We start from the raw sequence: 23375 nt of genomic DNA, 5'->3' as shown, positions 1-23375 counted from the left end.
CGACTGATCCTTAAGATTCTCCCAGGGCCTTACCCTGGCTGGCCCAGCACTGACTGCCCGCTAGCTCCACAGTGTCTCCAGGCTGGTGCAAAGAGCCAGCTTCTTGCGATGAGCGGAAATCTGTGGCTGTGGTTAACAGGCCTTCCTGGCGGCTGGAGTCAATCGATATCCATCCATCTCAGCTGAGCCGTCACTAACAGTGCTCAGCTCACAGCGGTGCTGGCTGGGGGGAGGAAGGGAGTTTGAACGGGTGAGAACAAACTGCAAGGTCCTCCCAAGAAGGTCTTGCCCATGAGATCCATGGGAGAGGCCTGCATGGGGTACTGCACAGGTGCATGGGTCCGACTGCGGGATCGGGGCCCGGGTGGGCACCTCCCTGTTATGTGATGGCTCCCCTTCCCCCCCTCTGGGTCCTGCTGGTCAAAGGACCCCAGCTAGCTCAACAGTATAATTCAACATAATGTGTAAGCACAGTAGAAACATTCCCACTGTCTTTCTCCTCCGGTTCTTGGATTTTACACACAGTTCAGCCAATGTATCGTGGCGCTACTGATGCCCTTCATTTCTGGCCCCAGGCCTCCCTCTCCCTTCTGCTTTCCCCGCCCTGGCCTCCTCACACACCGCTCTGCTGGTGCCCCTCACTCCCCTGCTTTTCCAGTCCTGCCTTTCCCTGCCGGCTCCTCAGCCCACATCTCCTCTCTGCTGTAGCCCTGGCCTTCCCCTGGGCACAGATAGCCGAGAAAGAGCTCAGATTACGTGGCCCTGCTTTCAAAACATCGGGCACCCAGGCATCTGCTGGGGACCAGACAGAGGCCACCGTGTCCTCAGTGATTCAGGGCTGTCGAAACCGAACCTCGCTCCATAGCTATTTTTACCAGCTGAGGCTCTGGCCCTCAGTTTCGAATGCAGCTCTGCCCAGAGAACAAGCAATAGCTGCTTTTAGAAATAACAGAAGCAGGGCTTGGCATTGGCTTGGGGGTTGGGTGGTTTTTGTCCACCAGATCAATTCGGAATGTTATTACAAAAGATCTCGGTGCCTTGGCTGTGAAAGAGCCGGGGGCTCACGGTGCCGCGATCCTGTTGCTGAGGAAAAACAAGGATTTATTCCAAAGGAACAAAGCGCAGAGCCGGTGTAACCACTAGGCCGACTAGGCAGCCACCTAGGATGCCAAGATTTGGGGACACCAAAAAGCGGTGTCCGGCCTCACAAGAGTCAGCCGGGCGGGGCAGGGTGGGGAACGAGGCCTCCATAACAAACCCGCCCCCGTAGCGAGGGGCACCACGCAGGACGGTCAGTGGGAGCCTGCGGCGGAGCAAGGAGGAGACAGCCTGCCGGGCGCGGCGACCAGCGCGGACGAGGGACGGAGACTTTGGGGGAGGCAGGACACGGTCCTGAGCTCAGGTGAGTTTTGCCCTCCAACGCGCCGCACCTGGGGCCGGGCGCAGCCATCTCCTGGGGCGAGGGAAAGTGAAACTAAACCCCGCAGCATGATGGAGGGAAAAGGGCTGGCGCAGGTGCTGCTTCCAAACATCGACCCCCACCTCCGGTGGCACTGTGCCAATGCAGGGAGTTGGCCCTGATCCTCAGGGAGAACCTCACCTGCTCCCTGGGTGAGCCCAGCTCTGCCCTCCTTGCCCCTGGGTCCCCCTCGGAGAGTGAGGTACTCAGAGCCTGGGAAAGTTTAGAGACCCTGCGAGTTGGGGGCATTCTCAGCCTCCTCCTTGCTCATAGGTTCCCCTGGGCCAGAAGGGACCGTTGTGATCATCTCCTCTGACCCCCTTGTATTAATTCTAATGACCAATGCCACATTATGCAGGATTTATTTCTGAAAGTTTATAATAAGCAATGCTCTGGGGGAAGGGGTGGGGGCAGAGGGTGCAAGGTGGAAGTTTCGCCTAGGGCGCAAATTGTCCTTGCACCGGCCCTGACAAAGCGCAAAACCCACCAGAGCCTTCTTAGGGCGACAGTGCGGCTCCTGTGTGGGTGTCGCCCCACAGGACGGCCACGCTGCGACTGAAGGAGAATTGTCCCAATGTGTGGTTGGGGGACGGCTGCCGGACACAGCCCCCAGGCTCAGCCCTTGGTGGGAACAGCCAGATCGCTCTGCAATCCAGTGAACTGCCCATAGGCAGCCATGAGCGAGTTCCCTGAAGTCAGGACAGCACCTAGGAATCTTGGGAGGGTGGGGGTGGCCTTCGTCTTGGATGGTACTGGAGGGGGGACCCCAAGGGCTGCACCTCCATAATAAAGCACGAAAGCAGCCGCAATCTGTGCCCGCTGGGGCAAATTATCTGCTGCCCTCAGCCAGCGCTAATATCAGCTGGGTAAAGTTTGGGTAGAGGCTGGGGGGGAACAGAAGAGCGGTGGATGTACGGGAGGGGAGGAGTCTCAGAGCAGGAAGGGGCAGAGCCAGGGGACCAGTTGTTTTTCCTAAGTATTTTTTCTTTTCCCTGCCCGGTGAGGGAGCTGCTGAGAGTCAAGCTGGAGCCTGGCCACCACCCCTGCTAGGATGCCTGCTTATGGGGCGCACCCCATTGATGCGGGCAAGGCGCTGCAGCTCTGCCTCACAGCCAGCTCCTCCTGCCATCTACAAGGTGACCAGGCCTCCCCGTTGGGGCTCCAGAGGGAGCTCCATGCCCTTGCTGAGGTCCCGCTTGGCATGTCTTAAAAGGCTCTGAGTATCTCCGAGAGCCCTGGCATTGAACTCCTGCAGCCGCCCGTGTCACAAGCTAGCAGCCAGCATGACCCAGCAAGCTACCTGTGACAGGGGCAAAGAGCTGTAGGGCCAAAGGCTTTGAGGGGTGGTGAGGACACTGGCGTAGGCTGCAGGAGACCTGGGTTCCTGTCCCAGCTCAGCCACAGATTCGCTGACCAAGTTATTTAATTGCCCCACTGACTCAGTTTCCCTTCTGAGATGCACCAGTAGAGCTGAGGGTGTGCATACTGCACTGCAATAGTGGAGGGAACGGTGGGTCTGGATTGAGCTGCTGGATCCCAAGGATTGGGGTGGTTTTTGGCACCATATGGAGGCAGCTTTCCCATGGTCTGCATTGTGCCTGTCTGGCCAGTGCAGATCGCTCTCATTCAGGAATGGTACAGGTACCCTCACTTGCAAGCTGAATAGCCTGGATTCAACACCCTTCCAGCAGGCTGGGAGTCAGCGGGGGCAGGCTGGATACTGGACAAAGTCAGAAAGGCAGAGTGGTGTTTTGAATTCTCTTTTAATAGATTTCCCAGTCAGGGAGCTTCGTCATCAAATTTTCAGCAGCCTCTTCGTGTTTGACGGAAAGGACCTTTGCATTGCAAGCTGGCACTCCAGAGAGGGATTAGCCTCCCAAGGCTCCTGCATCCAACCAGCATGCAGAAATGCTAACAAACAGCCAAGGCCCGGCTTTCCGCCTCATGGCACCGACTCAGAATTAAGACACAAATGCCATTTAGCAAGGGTGGGCAGAGCTGTGCTGCCTGCAAATGTCTGTCTGAGCCCAGGCTCTTGAACCAGAAAAGTAATGCTCACATTGGCTCAAATGAGTGAGGAGCCTGCGGTTCTGATGGATGGTGCGAGCGGGAGGGATAGAATGCAGAGGCAGGAACAGGATTCAGGGGGATGTGGGGCTCAGGGAAGCAGTCACATGGTCTAGGGGTGATGGGTGACAATATAAGGAATTGGTTAGGTAGGATCCAGGGAGTAGGGTCTAGAAACAAGACAGAGCAATTAACTAAGCCTGTCTTTCTTTTTGTCTCTCTATCTCTCTCTTTTTTTTAGGGAAATCCTGATAGCTTCCAGCTGTGCTCAAGAAAAAAAAATCTGGGTCCGGTTCTCAGTTACTCCATCCTTGCACCTGGGATGGGAATGAGGAGGGTGGGATTGCGGTGCTCCGGGGCCATCCCAGATCCTGCCCAGCCCTGGGTGTAAGTTAGAGCAGCCCTGAGGCTGCTCTAACTTACACTTTGCTGTCTATTGCCACAGGGATGCAGTGAACAGCTGCAGTGCAATGCACTTCACCACCCCAGGGCTGACTCTCCCTGTACCCCAGTGCAGGAGGGCTGGCACAGAACCCTTAAGCTAACTCTATCCCAGTTGGGCAAGGATCCTCAGGAGGCTGCGTAGGCTACTTTTAAACCCCCATATGCTGCCTGAGCAAAGTCACGGGGCATGCTGAGACTTAGGCCTTCTGGCGTTGGTAGGGGCTGGGCCGGTTTGGAGAGATGGGCGTGGGCGATGGGGCAGACAGAGGGGTTAGCAGCTCAAAAATAACCCCCCCCAGTCCATTGATAGCTGTCAATCCACTGGAGACAGCAGCTGAGGTGCATTCCTGCAGACTCCTGGCAGAGTCAATTAAAAGACTTTTTAAAAAAAAGAAGTAGCTTCATTTCATGCCCTGAATCAAATCATGAGAACAAATGTGGCCACACAAAGCTACCGCAAGTGATAAACGGGGGTGGCTAGTTACTCACCCCAGACGAGACGGCTTCTCTTGGGGGCCTGCAAGCCTGTGCTTCTGGATACCCTGCCAAGTGCCAATTCGAGTACATTATAGTCACCGACCTTTCCTGGAGAGAAGGATTAGGATGCTTGGCAGCTTAGTGCAAACGTGCCTGCCCCTTGCTAATAGTTTGTGGTTAGAAAAGCTGGTGTGAACTGAATGTTGTTTGATAAGCGATCGCAGCGTAGGGGAGTTTCTGCACAGTGTTAAGGTGGAAGCCGCCCCACAGAAATTCAGCAAAGAGGGGTGCTTAGCAGCCAGGTTCACCGGCTGCATGGCTCAGTTTGCAGCTGGGAACCAAGAGCGAAGGGGAAACTGGGGGTGTCTAGCAGCAGACACAGCAACACTGAGAGCTGCAAAGGGAAGGAGGAAACTCTTGAGAAGCTGGGCGTGGACGAGCAGGGGTTCTCTCTCCTAGTCAGCAGAGCCAAATCAGGCAAAACCCCTAACTCTGAGCGATAGCCTGGCTTTGGAAGGGCTCAGAGGACATTCCTGTTCTAGTGCAGGGGAGAGGGACCTCTGTGGTCCTATCTGGCCATGAAAGGAAGTATCAGCTAGTGGTTAGAGCACTGGGCAAGGACCAGGATTCCTCAGATCTCTTCTTGACTGTATCATTGCCTCACTGTCACCTCATCTTTCTGTGCCTCGGTTTCCCCACCTGTGAAACAGGCATTACACTTGCCTCCCTCCCAGGGTGTGAGTCTCCGTTACTGACAGAGGACAAAGGGCTTGGAGATCCTCGACTGTGAGGTGCACTGTGCAAGGACTGTTACTCAGCAGAAGCCCACCTACCCCCAGACTGTAACTCACCATCCACAGTGTGTGCCTCAGTGCTTGGCAACCCAGCCCGTCTGTACTCGGGGAATAAATGGTCTCCTTTTGTTTAGAATGGGCACAATCCGCTGTATTTTAGGGGAATTAATCACAGGCACAGACATTCTTTCCCCGCTGGTAGCAGCCTAAGTCATAAAGATGCCAAAGTGGCTACCCACTTATTGAATATATACAGCTAAGTGCTAGGTGAGCAGGCCCTGCCAGGACCTGCTCCCTCGGCTCAGTGCAGTGTGGCATAAAGGACTCTCTCCACTTGATGTAGAGTTATTATGTGGGCACAAGAGACAAAGCTCTGGCCCAAAGAAGTTACGGGGTGGAATGAGCTGCAGGCTCCATGAGATGGGCTTATAGGTCAGGCACTGGGTTAGGGGTTAGGTGCCCTAGGTGCACTTCCTGACTCTGCCACAGAAGCCCAGGGTAACCTTAGTCAAGTCACTTAGGGACCAATCCCGCAACTTTGTTTTTTCCTGCGAGTGGAGGGCTGGGCCCCTCCTGAAGTCAGTGACGGTTGGGAGTGCAGCTGCGGGATCTGGGCCTCGTCTCCTAGTTGCTGGCCTCAGACTTTACTGGGCCCTGGAGACTGAACCCTCCCCCTTATGCTAAGGACTGGTCTACACTACAAAGCAGGGGGTGAAAATTTCACTCCCTGAGGGATGTAGCTAAGCCCACCTATGCCCCATGCAGACAGCGCTAGGTCGCCTCTCGGGGAGGCGGCTTTACTCCAGCGACACAAGACCCCCTCCCGTCACTGTAGTAAGTGTCTGCATGAGCGGGGAGGGGTCCTGGGGAGCTGCACGGCTCTGGGGACACAGACACTATCGGACTCCAGGCCCATCGCTGCTGCTGTCCCTCTCTGGATCCCTTGCTTGGACCCCGTGTCCTGCAGCTCCCTGGAGGGGGGAGGGATAACTCAGTGGTTTGAGCATTAGCCTGCTAAACCCAGGGTTATGAGTTCAATCCTTGAGGGGGCCGTTGGGGATTGGTCCTGCTTTGAGCAGGGGGTTGGACTAGAGACCTTCTGAGGTCCCTTGCAATCCTGATAGTCTATGATTCTTTGTCACATGTGTGGCTCCTCCCCTGCCAGAAGGGGGTGGGGCCATTCATTACTCTGCAGGGCTCTGTCTACTGGCCCAGTGCTCAGCTAGGCTGATGCCCAGTGGGTCTGAATGTGAGTAGGGGGGAGTGTCAGGCAGCAGGGTGTCCCATTGTAGGGCTGTAGCTCACATTTCCCTGCACAGAGTGGTCCTGCTAGCAGAGTGCTCCCAGGACAGACTCAGATCCCAATGGTCTATCGGTGGCCCCTCTCTCAGGGAGCCAAATGAGAGTCACACCGAGCTGGTCTCAGCTGAGAGTCTCCTTACTCCAGTCAGGCTGCTAGACGACATGCTGAACCAGTCTATACGGGGACTGGCCTCCCTCTGGCTGAGCTGAGCCAGATCCCAGGCTTCCTCCTGCTGCATCAGTAGACGTCACCTTGAACTGGTCTCCGCTGGGAGGCCCCGGAGAGAGGAAGGCTGGCCTGACAGTCTGGCTCAACCACCCCTTTGCTCAGTTTCATCCCATTAGGTCTCCTTATACCCTTTGGAATCCCTGCACCTTCCCTCTCCCACCTGGGGGTTTACACCCTCAAGCTAGCCAGAGCTGTAATCCAGCTCCTCCATTCTTTCACTGATTTTTTCCTATTGAGAGAAATGATCCTGTTTAGCATTACCCTTCCTCCAGCTCCTTTCCCGCCACATGCTTCGCAAAGCTCGGCAGTTGGGCCAGCAGGCCATAGAGGTTTTATAGCCAACAGCATTAAGTATTTAATTGCCCAGTTGGGTGAGTAAATCAGGTTGTTTGTTTGCTGTACAATTAAAAATGAGCATTCTGGGCCTGGTATAAATGTGCTCTGGTCTAACTTCCCACTACAATTCTCTGGTCCAGGAGGGGAGTTGATGGCTTGGGGGGGTGTAGGGGAAGGGGTCTGGAAAATACTTTTTCTCCTAGCAAGCAGTGTTCTTCCTTCTCTCTCTCAGGGTCCAAATGGCTCAATAAGTTGCTTGTCTCTGGTTAATGGGACACAGCTGCGTAGTTTGTCTCAGGGATTGTTTTACAACACGGATATTAACAGAGACGTTTTCTTTGTTTGATTGATTGATTTTTTTTTCCATTTCAGCGAGAATAATTTTTTTTTGTTCAGACCTTACCATCCCCCTGCAGAGTTTGCAACTCCTCCTGCAAACCGGGGCTTCTGGGGTGAAAACCAGGAGTGAAACTGACCCAAAATGACTATGGTTGTTTGCAGTGATGTTGTAGCCCTGCTGGTCCCAGGATACGAAAGAGACATGGTAGGTGAGGCTATTTCTTTTACTGGACCAACTTCTTGAGGTCCAGGGAAGGAAAATGAGTTCTGTGGAGCTTGAAAGCTAGTACCTCCCGCCAATGGTTTTGGTCCAATGAAAGATTATCTCACCTACCCTGTCTCTCTAAAAAGGACTAATCTGGGTCCTTGACCTGCCCATGCTGAGTGAAATGAAGAAAGCCAGTGAACAGCATCAGTGCTGGGAAAGTACATTCCATTTACAAAGAAATTCTTTCGATTGTAATAATATACAATATTAGCTGGAACACACAGATACGGCAGAGTTCAGCTGAGAAGATAGAGAAGATCCTAGTTAGATAGTGAGTGACTGAAAGGCTGGTCTTATATGGTTCAGGCCCTGGACTAGGACTCAGGAGATCTGGCCTCAGTTCCTAGCTTTGCTACTGACTCGCCCTCTGACTTGGGCAAGTCAAATAATCTCTGTTCACCTTAATTCCACATTGGTGAAACAGGGAAAACAATTTTTCTCTTCTCCCCGCACAATCTCCCACTGTGTATCTTGTCTGTTTAAATTTTAAACTCTTTAGGGCACAGGCTGCCTCATGCTACCTGTCCGTGCAACACCCGGCACAATGGGGCCCTGATCTCCACTGGGGCTTTTTCATGCTACTATATTGCACATAAAGAGATTTTTTTAAAACCTGACTTTATCTCTTTAACCTCACACAGCGGCTGCATGGTTTCCTGATGGCATATCCTGCATTGTGCTGGCATGGGAAGATTGTAACACACACATATGAAGATTGTAACACATACACACACACACACAGGGAGTAGGACCCGTGCACCACAAAGACAGCCTGGCTTTCACACCAGTGTGCAAGCCCAACGACTATCCTGGGGTTGTGTAATATTTTGAAGTGGTGCAGTTGTTTTAGAAAAGACTCTCAGTAATTAAAAAAAAAATGAAATCAATTGACTGTAGCACTCTCCACCAACCCTAAAACACTGTCTGCTAATAAGATCAGCAGTGCTGTGAAGCCAGAACCAAAGCAGCCAGCTGGCTGGGCACATGCCAGCCCCAACAAATAGCAAGAAGATACGATTCAGTTTGCAATGACGAGGTCAGTGCCCTGTAAATCTCCCTTCGCCTGCCCTGTCCAGCTTGCGAGGGCAGCCACGTTAATGTGGTCAACGGGTGCCCTGCGTTCCCATTCCCACCGATGCACCCAAAGCCACTTGGGTTTGCAGCGAACTGCTGACCCATGACTTAACACCTGACTCAGTGAAACATCTCACATAAGCATAGAAATGCAAGATGAAAACCACTATTCTGAATCGCGTCCAGACGCGCCGGCTGTTAGCAGAGCAGTTAGCAAAGCATTAGAACGCGGCAGGTGGCGTGTTTCAAGGGTTTAGCATGCGCCACAAGCAATCCGTGGCTTCATGATATACAGGTGCTGGGGCCCTGAGCCAACCATGTACGTGTGACCTTGGAGAGGGAGCTTGCAACCATCACCTTTTGCGTCGCTGGTTTCTACCCAGTGAACGATGCTGACATATTGCACCCAGCAGGAGGCAGTGCTGAGACCAAACTCTCCTGTCAGATCATTGTCTGCATTCAGCAAAGTACATAAGCACCTGCTTAAAGTCCAAGTGGCTTCAATGGGACGGAAGCCTATTCTTTAAGTTAAGCATGTGCTTAAACACTCTTCTGGATCAGAGCTGGTCTTCTTCTTATGAAATGGAAATGATCGCACCCAAGCCCGTAAGAATGAGCAATACAAACTCATGAAATTCTCCCAACAAAAGGTGAAGCTACTTGGAATTAGAATCTGTTGGTGTTTTGTGCCTTGCAAATGGGTGATTTGGCATAAACAAAACACGCTCCGTTTTGCAGACATCTTGCTATACATGGGCCACTTTCTCGAAGGAGATGAGTTTAAAGGGGCGTCGGAATCCAACACTGTCAGCTTGAATAATAAATCTTCTTTGTAGCAAAGTAACACTGGAGAGTCCCCAGTACTGACCCCACATCCGTGGGGTCCTGCTCAGCAGAGGGACAACAGTAAGATCAGGCAGCTGCCTAGGTTAGTCACATGCACAACTTGATGGTTCCTAGGCCTGGATTGCGCCAGCCAGAGGAATCTTGCTATATTGCTGCCTGTGCCTGCCGTGTGGGTGCCCAGAGCTGTTGATCTCGTACCTTTCCCCAGCATGGAGTGCACTAAAACAGCAGCCCACAGATACGTGGGCAGATTCTTTCTCATAGGAATTGCCAGCATGGGTCAGATCCAAGGTCCAGACACCCTGTCCTCTGTCCTGTCTTTGACAATGGCCAGTGCCAGATGCTTCATAGTAGCAGATGTGGGATAATCTGCCCCCAACATAGATCTCAGCCTGAAATCTAACAGAGCTTGGCTTAAGCCCTGAAGCACAAGGTTTCCTATTCATTCCAAAATGTAGTTGTCATTAATGTAATATGGGATATTTTTATATCCATATAAAAGTCCAATTCCATTTTTGAATCCTAAGGAGTTTTTGACCTAGCTGACTTCATGTGGCAGGGAGTTCCACAGGCCAATTACACACTGTGTGAACGAAATATTTCCTTTGGTCAGTTTTGAATTTCCAACCTTTGTGTTTCATTGACTGGTTCCTCTTTCCTGTGTTGGGAGCCAGGGAGAAAAGAAACTCCCGGTCTCTCTTCTCTACCCCAGTCATTATTTCACACACTTTTATTGTCTCCTTTTATCCGTCTCCTTTCTAAGGGAACAATCCCAATCTTGTCAATCTCTCTTCTTTCTCTCACCCGCCCCAGTTTGACAGCGGTGTAATCGCGCTGGCGGTGACAGAGTTACTTCTGCACCCGTGTGAGAGGGGAATTGGGCCCAGGCAGTGTAACCAAAGCAAAAGTCGGTAGGAAATGCAATGTGTTTGCTGGCAGATTCTAAATACAGAGCTGCAGAGTTTGTTCGGCGCGACAGCCCTCTGGAGAGCTTTGCTATGTCAGGGAAGAACTGCAGCCTGTGCCAACAGAGGCTGCAGAGAGCAGGCTAGCAGAAAAGATCATTGCTAGGAGCCCTACAGGGAAAGCAGAAAAGTATGGGCTGGTGCTGAAAGAGGAAGCTCATCCACCGTTAAAATAGCAGTGACTGGGCACGTTGATTACAGAGAAGTGCCTAAGGTGCAGTAATTTAATTCCAAAGGGGAGAGCAGAGCGTGTGATTCGGAGGGTAGGTTAACAACTGCTCTGTTATTGCTGGGACATCAGGCAGAAGGAAGGCATGTTTGAACTCAAGACTCTGGTATTGCCGGCTAGAGGTGGGCCCAGTCCAGGGGGGTACAATGTGTGCTGCTACACCAGAACACCAGCACATTTCAATCCTGACACACAGCATCCCCTGCCATCCCAGCCCCGGGCTCCCCCACCAGCTCTGCCGGTGCCCCCCAGTACCGACCCGCAGCTCCCTGCTATCCTGGCCCTGCCCTCACCTCCCCAGCTCTGCCAGTGCACCTCAATCCCGACCCACAGCCCCCTGCTAACCCAGCCCCGGGCTCCCCTCCACCCCAGCTCTGCCGATGCCCCTCAATCCCGACCCATAGCCGCCTGCTAACCCAGCCCCGGGTTCCCCTCCACTTCAGCTCTGCCGGTGCCCCCAAATACCGACCCACAGCCCCCTGCTAACCCAGCCCTGGGCTCCCCTCCCAGCTCTGCCGGTGCCCCCCAGTACCGACCCGCAGCTCCCTGCTATCCTGGCCCTGCCCTCACCTCCCCAGCTCTGCCAGTGCACCTCAATCCCGACCCACAGCCCCCTGCTATCCCAACCCCGGGCTCCCCTCCAGCCCAGCTCTGCCGATGCCCCTCAATCCCGACCCATAGCCGCCTGCTAACCCAGCCCCGGGTTCCCCTCCACTTCAGCTCTGCCAATGCCCCCCAATACCGATCCACAGCCCCCTGCTAACCCAGCCCCGCACTCCCCTCCATCCCAGCTCTGCCGGTGCCCCCCAATACCGACCCACAGTCCCCTGCTAACCCAGCCCCTGGCTCCCCTCCACACCAGCTCTGCCAATGCCCCTCAACCCCAACCCACAGCCCCCTGCTAACCCAGCCCCGGGCTCCCCTCCACTTCAGCTCTGCCAATGCCCCCCAATACCGACCCACAGCCCCCTGCTAACCCAGCCCTGGGCTCCCCTCCCAGCTCTGCTGGTGCCCCCCAATACTGACCCACAGCTCCCTGCTATCCTGGCCCTGCCCCCACCTCTCCAGCTCTGCCAGTGCACCTCAATCCCGACCCACAGCCCCCTGCTATCCCAGCCCCGGGCTCCCCTCCAGCCTAGCTCTGCCGATGCCCCTCAATCCCGACCCACAGCCCCCTGCTAACCCAGCCCCGGGCTCCCCTCCAGCCCAGCTCTGTCGATGCCCCTCAATCCCGACCCACAGCCCCCTGCTAACCCAGCCCCGGGCTCCCCTCCAGCCCAGCTCTGCCGATGCCCCTCAATCCCGACCCACAGCCCCCTGCTAACCCAGCCCCGGGCTCCCCTCCTGCCAAGCTCTGCCGATGCCCCTCAGTCCCAACCCACAGCCCCCTGCTAACCCAGCCCCAGGATCCCCCATGTCCACCTACCCCACAGCCCCCAGCTACCCCACCCTTGGCTCCCCCATCTCCAGCTACCCAATAGCCCCCCTGGACTCCCACATCTGCAGGGAGAAAAATTGTTCTCATTAACCTTTGAGGTAGGACAAGAAGCAATGGGCTTAAATTGCAGCAAGGGCGGTTTAGGTTGGACATTAGGAAAAACTTCCTAACTGTCAGGGTGGTTAAGAGCTGGAATAAACTGCCTAGGGAGGTTGTGGAGTCTCCATCATTGGAGATTTTTCAGAGCAGGTTGGACAAATACTGTCAGGGATGGTCCAGATAATACTTAGTCCTGCCATGAGTGCAGGAGACTGGACTAGACGACCTCCCACGGTCCCTTCCAGCCCTAGAATCTATGATTCTCTGACTGGCACGGGCAGACCGCTGCAGGCTAATAGTACCTGAGGCTGAAGATTGCAGCATGCCAAGGAAGTGGAGCATAAACTGAGCTTTACAAAAAGATGTTCACAAATTGAGCTCCCGGCGAGCGATCCCTGGGCACAGGAGCCGGCGTGACCTGACGTGGCCTAAGGGACAGAGCCAGACACCATAGGCCTGTTAGATTTGCCACAGCTGAGGGCAGAGTACCGGGAAGCGTTTGAAGGGATCCCGTGGGACAGGAGCGTGCAGCGCTCGGATGAAACACGCCTGAGCTCTCTGAGTGCTGTGAGGGGTGGTGGGCTGAGGGGGATGGAGTGAGGAGATGGAGGGCAGGAGGCACTCCAAGGGCAGGCATGGCGTCAGAAGGGATCTCATACAGAAGCTGGCATCCCATTCACACCTCCATGTAGCTGGGAGACAGCATGGAGCGGGGCTGGGGAGGCGGGGAGTTTGGGACGCTAGCAAAGGGCCCTGGCTCTACTGGGAAAGCAGTCGCTGAGTGGTCCACGTGGCACTCTCGGGTGGGATGGGCCACAAGGGCTTTGGGGAAAGTGAAACTTCCCCATGGCCCAATTCCTCAGAGCGATCTGGGGCTGATACAAAGCTCCTGGGAGTCACAGTCAGAGAGTTTCAGGCCAGCAGTTCATCTAGCCCAACCTCCTGTCCTGGACATCCCAGGTCACCAACCACTCCTCCCCCTCGTACCGGCACCCTAACCCCAACCACCAAAGTGTTGCAGTCCCCAGGAGACTCGCTATTCCCCATGGGCAGAGATAGGAGGGGCCGAGGTGTGCCAGGCCCCAGGCCCCCGCACTAGCAGGGAAATGATGTCGTGAGATATATCCAACTAATCCCGGCAAATGACCCGCACCTACTCACTGCAGAGGAACGCGAAAAACAAACAAACCCCCAGGCCAATGGGAGCCTTTCCACTGCTGTCGTGGCCTGCGTCTGATGCACCCATCCCGAGGGTGCGTGAGCACCACTCCTCCGGGCCAGGCCATGCTGCTGCCCGCAGCACAAGATGCCGATCAAAAATGCGAGGGCACATGACTCAAAGGGCAGAAGAGCTCCACAGATGGGTGGGTGTCCTCCTCCGCTCAACACCGGGAAGGCAGTGCCTGTGTTACTCCTATGCCCATGTTAGCCAGCACCTTTGCACCCTCCCACCCCACACACACAGGGCAGACCTGAGAGCCAGTCGTTAGCAGTGAGGGCAGCAGGGCCGATACAGTCTGCTGTGGAGCACTGTGAATGGCTTCCTCTGACAGCTCTTGGCATCCGCTCTTCACTCCTGCCTCCGTCCAGGTGCCAAGCGGAGGGGGACGCAGACATCTGCAGCTTGTTACCTGGAAGTGGGAAGAGCTTCATCATCCTCTCCGCTGCCTTTTGTTCCATGCACCCTTGCTCCTTTGATCTGCTCTTCAGGACCCTCCCTTGTTCAGCCGCGCATGCCAGCAAGGAAGATGGCACCTAACGTAATGGTATAGGTAGCTCCATAGTAGTCAATAGAGTTATGCCGATTCACACCAGCTGGGATCAGATCCTGCCCCCGCTGAACTTCAGGGTTTTTGCTGTTGAGTTCCGTGGCCATAGGATCAGACCCATGACAGCCACACTAAGATTAGCAAACATGTCCCAGGCCGTGTCTTCTCTACAATAGTGGCTGTGTGTGTATTCAGCAGGGACACGTGGCTGTGGGCCAACATGGTGGTTTGTTGCCAGTGTGGACAGAAAACCATGTCAGGCAGCAGCACATGAGGCATGTCTCCGTCTGGCTCGGGGAAGTTGGTTCCAGCCTGCTTGTTCTCTGGCCTGATGATATCAGAGTTGAGGTCTGTAGCGCTGACGGGACCTTCACTCTGTTCCAAAGCCCTGGGCAGCCCAGTTACGGTCCTATCAACACAACCAATCAGAATGGGGGTGTCTCTGGATCCGGGCTAGCCACGCTGTAAGTGGGTCGCCTTTCTCCGTTTGACCTCCTTAAATTCCAGCCCCCTGATTGGGCAGAGAGTTCAGACGCCGTGTCCCGTCAGTCCTTGGCCCCTTGCTGCGGTTGCCAGGGTTGCTGCCAGCTGACATCAGTTATAACTGGGTATTTTTCATGCCAGGGTGGATGCCTTCTGCAGAGAACAGTGAGACCCAGCAGGCTTGTTCCATGCAGGCACCGCACAACAGCTATCAGGTGACTGCGAACAACCTGTCAATCACAGGCAACTTGGCCTGGCCCCGGACCCATGGCGGAGGGAACTCACGTGTGTGACATGACAAAGAGCAGTGCTAGGGTCTCACTCCCAGGCTCTTCCCACATCGGGGGCTGGGGTCTTTAATGAACCATTGCATGGTGGGTGGAAGTATCTGATTTCCTTGTGCCTCTTTCCTAGCTGCACTGGGCCCAGGGAATTGCCACAGCCTATCCTCCCTGCAGCCCCCCAGGCTGTTTCTTTGCCCAGAAGTTGCCGGTGCATTCGTTCGACGGCTACAGACCTGGGGAAGAGAAGCTTTGGCTCCTTCTGCTTTTCCCATCTGGGCGGTGGAGTGCGATCGTTCTGCCAGATGCTGGTCTGCTGCACGTTGCTCAGCGAGCCAGTGGTCAGCTGCAATCCCCATCCTCTGCACACCGAGTCCTAGGAGCTGCATTTAGGGCTGGTGGTGCTGGCTGTACCCAGCTCCGGAGTTAGGAAGGACTCAGATCCCTTCTCTGCTTATATTAGCTGTGTCCTGCTCAGCATAAACTAGCGCATGAGTCTCCATCTCCTCTGCCTTCCCTTCTCCCTCCCCCACCTTTCCTTTCTCCCGCTTGTGCACTTGATCCAATGGCAGCTTTCGAATGACTTCAGATCAGGCCCTATGTCTAGACCGCTGGGAGCGTGCACAAGACGCTGCCTTGGGCATGTGAGGGGCCCTGCTGGAGGGGGTTTCAGTCAAGCAGGGAGGAGTTTCGGGGGGTGGGGGTCCTTAGAGGTGGCGGGGAGCCAGAGAGAAGGGCTGCACCGGTAACTGGATCAGAACCACATCCAAACACTTGTGTTACTGTTCAACTCCGGAGCGTTCAACCAGCCAGGGCAAGCGGCAGCGGAAAGGGTGAGATTCCCCTTCCCTCTCACATGCTGCCTCCTGCTCCTTGATACTAGCTAATGCGACTGCAGTGCCCCAGTCAGGATCAAGGCCCCTTTGGGCTGGGTGTTGCACAAAGATAGGGGTAGACGCTGTTCCTGCCCAAAAGGGCTCATACTCTGATGGAGGGTTCCTCTCCCATCTCATGATGATTATTGTGTTTTATTTATATGACAGTAGCATTTAAAGACCCCCCAGCTGAGAGCTCCATTGTGCAAAGTGTTTCACAAACACACAGCAAGAGACTCTGTGCCCTGAAGAGCTCACTGCTAAAGCAGGACAGAAGGATGCTGGGACTAGAACCCAGGTCTGCTGAGCCTAGGACAGTCAAAAGTCCCACAGTGCTATTGGGAGGCCATGCAGAGATATAGCCAGGGAACATTATGGAGAGTAGGCACTGCAGGATGTCCCGCCCAAGAGACTCAGAGTGACTGTACCTTGTGGCCTCTGATTGGCCAAGCTCCCTATTTAACCCCAGGGGTTGGCATTGTCTGAGCAGCCATACAGATGCGTCAGACATCTGGGCTCTGGCTTATGGAACCTGGCTCTTGTGATTCCTCCGACTCCTGCCCATTGACTCCTGTCCCTGGTGGGTAGACCTCAGCCCAGCTACGACCGCCTCTGCCTTGGTCTCTTGCACATCTGCTGAATGCGTCGTCTTGCTGACATCTCCTGACAGGTTCATTCCAACCCTTGGGAATTCCCATCACGTCTGCATTCCTCTTCCACTCGGTGGCATGACTCTTCAGGGCCGGTCAGCTGGCCAAAGACAAGAGGGACAAAAGCCCCACAATGTTAGGCCCATGGGATAACAAAGGGTGTTGCAAGGTTCTGGGGATTGGAGACAGGCTGGTCACAAGAGGTGACATGAGTGATGTGCGCTGAGTGCGGCTAATTTGTGTGTATTGTTTGCTGAGGGCACAAATAGGGGCTTCCTGCAGTTGCAGAGGTGGGCACTGGCAGGGTGGATTCGCTGGCAGATGGGGGGATATTGTTTGGGCTCTGACTGGTAGGTGTTGGGCTGACCTGGGTAAAGCTGAAATAGGACTATGTGAGGTGCTCCCAAAATTGGAACTGGGGGCTCCCTGAAATACTTCCCACCACAGCTGGTGAGACACACAAAGTTCCCTGGATAAAATCTGCTCCCCCAAAGGATAAGCCGTAAACTAGGGGCACTGCCTCATGTCCACCTTGAAAAACATCAGTTCCACACTGATCCCCCAAGAGATTCATCAGTTCCATACTGTCCTTCCCCCCACCTCATCAGTTCTGAACTCATCCACTTCCCAACCACCAAGAGTCCAGTCAATCCCATGCCATTCGGAGCATCACTTTCTATCTGCCTTCGCTTACCCGCCTAGCCCTGTGGGCTCGCTTCCGTCTCTGATTGCGAAGGCTCTCTGAGATGCTGGCTCTTTCTCTCCTGGTGCCTCGTGGTCTCTGATGCCTGGGCTCTCTGTGACGCACTAACTGGCTGCTGAGGTGCTGATTGTGGTGTCATGGAGCAGAGGGCTATGGCTTGAAATGAGGAATAAGCAGCTGCTGCAAGTGGGGAGCTTCTAGGCTGGAAGCACCTCATGTCCCCTGGCGTAATTTCCCTGGCCTGTCCTTTCCAACATTCCCTTTGCTGTTACTGCAGCTCTCCTGCCATCATGTTCAGAGACGCCACTGTGAAAACAACAGTGTGGGCTCCTGCGTATTCCCTCCCAGCAGAGCCAAATCAAAATTGCCTGGTGGTTCTTGCTGTCGGTACTTCCAGCTCCCTGTGGGATCCGGGCTCTTCTTGCCCTTGGCTCTGCAATCAGGACTTAGCCGACAGTTTTGCTGCTGGCGTGTGAGGGGAACAGATTTCTGGCTCTGTAGCCAGGCTAGCAGGAACGGTGCCTCCTGTGGGTCAGGAGGGTGCGGATCTCACCTGAATACGCGGGGAATGAGAAGGTGACGTTGTTGCCACTGCTCCTCTGCACCTTAGTCAGGGCCTTTGCCTACCTGGCTAATGGTCACAGGCCCCCAGGACTCAGTATGGCCCAGATCACCTGTCTGACTGCATTTGGCTCATCAGACAGATGAATTATGGCCCAAACACATTCTATGGGGGACCCACAAAATGGGAAGGGGTTATCAGTGGCCATTTATATTGCGGCAAACAGCCATTGTGCATGTGGTCTAAGTAGTTAAAGCCGGGGGCTCGGAGATAGGGCTCCTGGATGTTATTCCTGTCTCTCAGAGAAGAGAGGGGCCTACCAGTTAGAGTGGGGGAGGGGAGCTGACAGTCAGGACTCCTGGGTTCCATTCTCAGCTATGGGAGGAAAGTGAGTTCTAGTGGGTTAGAGAGCAGGGGGCTGGGAGCCAGGACTCCTGGATTCTGTCCCCAGCTCTGGTTGCCTGGATGCTGTTAATAGCGGAGAGAACTGGCTCCAGCCACCTGGTGCCAGGTATTAGGACAGAACTCAGTGTCTGAGACCACGTGCAAGGCAGGGCAAGGAGGTGGGCCAGTCCCCAAGTCATCCCAACACTGAGCGTGGGTGTCCTCGGCGGGGAATGGTCTCCCAGCCCTCCGCAGGGCTGCTCAGGACACCTCACCCGGGGAAGTGCAGGAGGTGGAGTCAACCAGTGCCAAACGTCCCCATCTGTCCGGCAAGGGGCTGTCCTGCTCTAAATCCACAGGAGCCAGCCAAGTCGCTCTAAGCAGCAGGCTGTTACAGCAGCAGGACCCAGCCCCTGGAGGGAGACATGGGCACACACACTAACCTAGTGTATCCCATAGGGTGCTGGGAACCAGAGTGAACCAGCAGGGTTTACATGAGGGGTGGGGTTAGCAGGAGAGCAGTCTGTTCTTGGCGTGTACTGTTATCTGCAGCTCCCAGCCACTTGCTTTTCCCTCCCCCCGGAGCTGCTGAAGAGTTACTGGGAAGGGAAACAGCCTGGTATATCCTTGTAACGACCGGCTGGGAGTTCTGATTGGAACCGAGTTCTAAAGAACGCGGGGGGAAAGGGTCTTTGATCACAAAAGGGGAGAGGCCAGAAGTAAGGCTGCCAAGTTTGGTTGGACGTGTTCCTGGAGGCTTCATCATGACATAATCTTTGGAGCCAGGGTTGACAACCCTCGCCAAGTGTGCTGCTTGAGGTTCACTCTGTGGAACAAAAGGGAAGGTGAGAGTTGATGGCAAAGAGAGCTGAGAGCCCCAGCTGGGGTTAGAGACAGTTCAGGCCCCTACTTACCTAGGACATGGCTACACTTGCAGATGTAGAGCGCTTGGAGTTAAACCAGCCTTGGGAAAGCGCTGCAGTCTGTCCACACTGACAGCTGCATGTGCACTGGCGTGGCCACATCTGTGGCACTTGCAGTGGCATTGGGAGCCGGGCATTATGGGCAGCTATCCCAGCATGAAAGTGACTGCAAGGTGCTTTTCAAATGGGGGTGGGGTTGCGTGGAGTGTGACAGGGAGCGTGTTGTGTGTACGTGGGTGGAGAGAGAGTGGGTTTTGGGGGGGCTGAGAGCATGTCAGCATGCTGTCTTGTAAGTTCAGACAGCAGCAGACCTCCCCCCGGCCTCTCACACACAGCATTCCACAGTAATGGTTGATTTGTCTCGGAGCAGATAAGCAGCTGGCTGTCTGAAACGGAGCTTTCAAACGGCCTATCCGCATTCCTACAGCGATTCAAAACAATGACGAGTGGCCACTTGACTTAAGGGAATTATGGGACGTTTCTGGAGGTTGATCAGAGCGCAGTATTGCAACACCTCGTCCACACTGGCGCCGCGGCACTCCAGCGGGGGCGCAGCAAACGTTATTCCTCTCGCCGAGGTGGAGTACCAGCAGCGCTGTAGCTGTGGAGTCAGAGCGCTCTCCGTGCCTTGCCAGTGTGGACGGGGAGTGAGCTAGGGCGTCCAAGGCTCCTTTATTGCACTGTAACTTGCAAGTGCAGCCAAGCCCCTAGATATCTCTAGCTGTCTGAGAGACAAGGCGGGTGAAGTAATCTCTTTTACTGGACCAACTTCTGTCAGTGGAAGACACAAGCTTTCGAGCTTACACACAGAGCTCTTCTTCAGCTGTGGGAAAGGTACTCAGAGTGTCCCAGCTAAATAGGAGGCGGAACAGATTGTTAAGCATAAGAAGTTAACACATGTTGCAAGAGACCGTTCACAGTCAAGGGGCCAGTTTACACCCCTGCAAGGAGGGTTAGTGGGTTACAAATTGTTGCAATGAGCCATAAATTCAGTTTCTTTACTGAGTCTGTGATTTTTAGCATCTATCAGAGATAAGAATTTAAGCTCCCAAGCTCTTGTCTTTTGAAAGTGGCTAAGCTCTCCATCCTCATAGGAAACCCGTGCAGCATTGATCCTGGCCCCCTGCATGGTGGCAGCTGCCTAGGAGAAAGGCTCCTTGTGTTACCTCTCTTCTCCACTTGCTCAGGGACCCTCCCTGGGCCCAGTTGCTCCCACGTTCCTTCCCACCATTTGCATGATGAGAGGGAGTTAATGTGTCTGGGATCTGGCTGTTGAATCCAGTGAAATATCCCTCAAATGCCAGCTTCTAGGCTAGTGTTTTTCCCTGAGAGCATCAGAATGGGATGTGGCTCTGGAGAGTTTTTCATCCGCTCTTTGAATTTGGTTTGATGGCTGATGCCCCTCATCAGCTGTAAAAGGCAGGAATTAGAGGAAACCATGGTAACCCCAAGGTGGCCAGCAGCAGGTGCACCATCCAGCCCAGGGCCGGTTCTATGCTGGGGATGACAGCTTGTCCATCCGTCTTTCTCTTCTCTCTACTCAGAGCCTAATGGATGAGAAGGGAGGCGAGTGGGACCTGAACACTGAACAACCTGCCTTTCTACTGCCTCGCCAGGAGCAGATTGGGTGTTTGGGCTGGGACTCAGGCTCACCGCAAGGGAGGTAGGGGCTGCTTCTCAGGCTCGGGTCTCTTGGCAGCATGGCAGCTGCAGCTGGGATGTGGGGGGATGAACTGATGGGACCAGTCCAGGCAGGTCCCAGGGGCTATGGTTCTCGGGCCCCTTGCAGTGATGTTCAGATTCACTTAGATTGTCCCGCCTCCTGGGGCATAGACAGGGGTAAGGACACTGAGGCTGGGGGCAGGTCTGGGGCCGGGAACAGAGCTGGGGCTGAGGCTGAGGACAAGGCCGGGGTTGGGGCTGGGGCTGGAGCAGGGCTGGATGGTACTCCTGTCCCACCCCGTGTGGGCTGGCTCAGGCCCAGCTGCGCCCCTCTAGAGGGGCGCACCCCACAGTTTTGGGACCTCTGATCTGGTGTAAAGCCCTGGAAAGTGATGGCCTCTATCCACGGCACAAATCTGAATGGCAACTTTCCCAGCCCTCAACCAGCCTGCACTCAGCTCAACTACAGCTCCCACTTCCAGCTGAGACGTCGCCTGTCAGGCTGGTCAACGGGAGTTACAGCTCCCCAGGAAAAGGAGGGAAGTCAGACGTGATCAAAAACAAGCTGTAACCATTAAACCTCATATAGGGGCAGTAACGGATGTTCAGGGACCATGGTGACGAGTGTGTGATAGAGAGAGCTGGGCCTGGAGGGGGTTGGATGGATGGTCAGAGGGATCTATATGATACGGATATATAGGTCTGACCCTGTGCAGCCATTCTTATGTTCTTATCCATGATGGATAAGGAATGGTGTCCCTAGCCTCTGTCAAAGGGTGAAGATGGACGGCAGGAGAGAGACCACTTGATCATTGCCTGTTAGGTTCACTGCCTCTGGGGCACCTGGCATTGGCCACAGTCGGTAGACAGGATACTGGGCTAGATGGACCTTTGGTCTGACCCTGTATGGCTGTTCTTATGTTCTTATGTCTGTGCGGGAAGGGATGGATAGAGGGGCTGTGTGGGGATGGATGGATGGCCAGAGGGATCTATATGATAAGGATATATAGAGCTGTGTGGGGAGGGATGGGTAGATAGATGCAAACCATCTTTATTGTGCTTTGCAGTTCACATATAACTAGCATAAGCCCAGTGCTTTAGCACACACAGTCGTTTACGTCCCTATGTCCCATCCTAACACCTGAGGTCAGAGGCATTGGAACCGCTGTTGCACAGCATAATCCCGTAGGGATAGGAGGTAGGGCCTTCTACACGGCGGGTCCAGGAGCTCTAACCCTCTGCATGTGCCAGGACGTGGAACCCAGGCAAGGCTGCTGCTGTTTTGGTTTCTGTGTGAGATTTATGTTGCCTGAGCAGGGGTTGTTTGATTTATTTGAGCATCGGGGGCTGGGCTTTGGCAGTTTTTCTCTTTCATTTTCCCCACCTGCTCTGCTGTTTGTTTAGTTCTTGGCTCTCTGGTATGTGGGAAGTTTTTAGTTATTGGGTCCCAGTGGCCCTTAGGTGCAGTGTGCCTGTGGCAGTACAACCACCTGGTGTTTGATTGCTCCCAGGATTGGGCAGCAGGGCCGCTCAGAGGATTCAGGGGGACAAAGTGGGGGAGCTGCGGTGTTTGTACTCACCCGGCGGTGCTCTGGGTCTTCAGCGGCATTTCAGCGGCGGGGGGCCCTTCAGTCGCTCTGCGTCTTCGGCAGCACGGAAGGGCCCCCGCCGCCGAAATGCAGCCAAAGACCCGGAGCGCCGCCAGGCCAGGGCTCTCGGGGCCCCTGCGGGGCCTGGGGCAAATTGCCCCATTTCCCACCCCCTGCCCCAGGCGGCCCTGTTGGGCATTGTGTTTTTAGGACCCCAGCTGCTTTTCGATCAAAGGCAGAACTTTGTCGTTTCAGTCATCCCCCCGGTTTCAGGGCCTCCCGCGCTCTCGGGATGGGAGATTTACCAGGGCAGGTGCCCGGCTGCTCAGATACTCTCCTCTCCACGCGTGACCTTGCAGTGTGTATCACAGGGGAGATCTGCATGCGGCCCTGAGAGCACAGCTTCCCCTCTCCGTCTCTGCGGGGTGCCCACTTGGAAAAAACGAAATGCAGCCCTTAATCGCCATCTACTGGCAAAACCCAGCCACAGACACACACATAGTTTGGGGGGGGAGGATTTTTTTCGCCTGTGGGTGGCATTAATTTGTACCCAATGCCAGCCCCTGTCAGTGTGTTGAGGTAGGTACAGAAAGCCCTCAAATGGAGGCAGTTTTGTTCTAAAGAACCATTTTACTTTAGTTCAGTTTTTGGGCATCCTGCCCTGGCCTCAACATCCTGACTGGAGATTTCTCTGTACTTGAACTAATGTCTGAGAATGGTGCTAGGGGGAAATGTGCTTCCTGGAGGTGCCTGTCTTTCAGATCGGATGTCAAATCAAAGTCCTGATCATTTACAGAAGTTATAGATTGCCTGATGCTTCAAAGGTGGAAGGTGGACCAGTGGTTAGGATGCTGACTTGGGAGACCCAAGTTCAGTTTCCTTCTCTGCCACAGATTTCCTGTGTGATTAGCCACGCTGGGCCTCAGTTCTCATGGGGATAACAGCACCACCCAACCTCGCAGGGGTGGTGTGGAAATAAATACATTACAGATTGAGAAGTTAGATGCTCCAGTGATGGGGGGCCAATCCAAATACATACCTAAAACAGATTTGCTCCAAGAATCAGACTGCGTGTCCCACTCCTCTAGCCAAGTTCCAACTTAAGTCATTGTCTTGCATCCCTAACAT

This window comes from Gopherus evgoodei, chromosome 9 (genome assembly GCF_007399415.2).
Source record: "Gopherus evgoodei ecotype Sinaloan lineage chromosome 9, rGopEvg1_v1.p, whole genome shotgun sequence".
Lineage (NCBI taxonomy): Eukaryota > Metazoa > Chordata > Testudines > Testudinidae > Gopherus > Gopherus evgoodei.
This window is presented reverse-complemented; position numbering follows the sequence as displayed.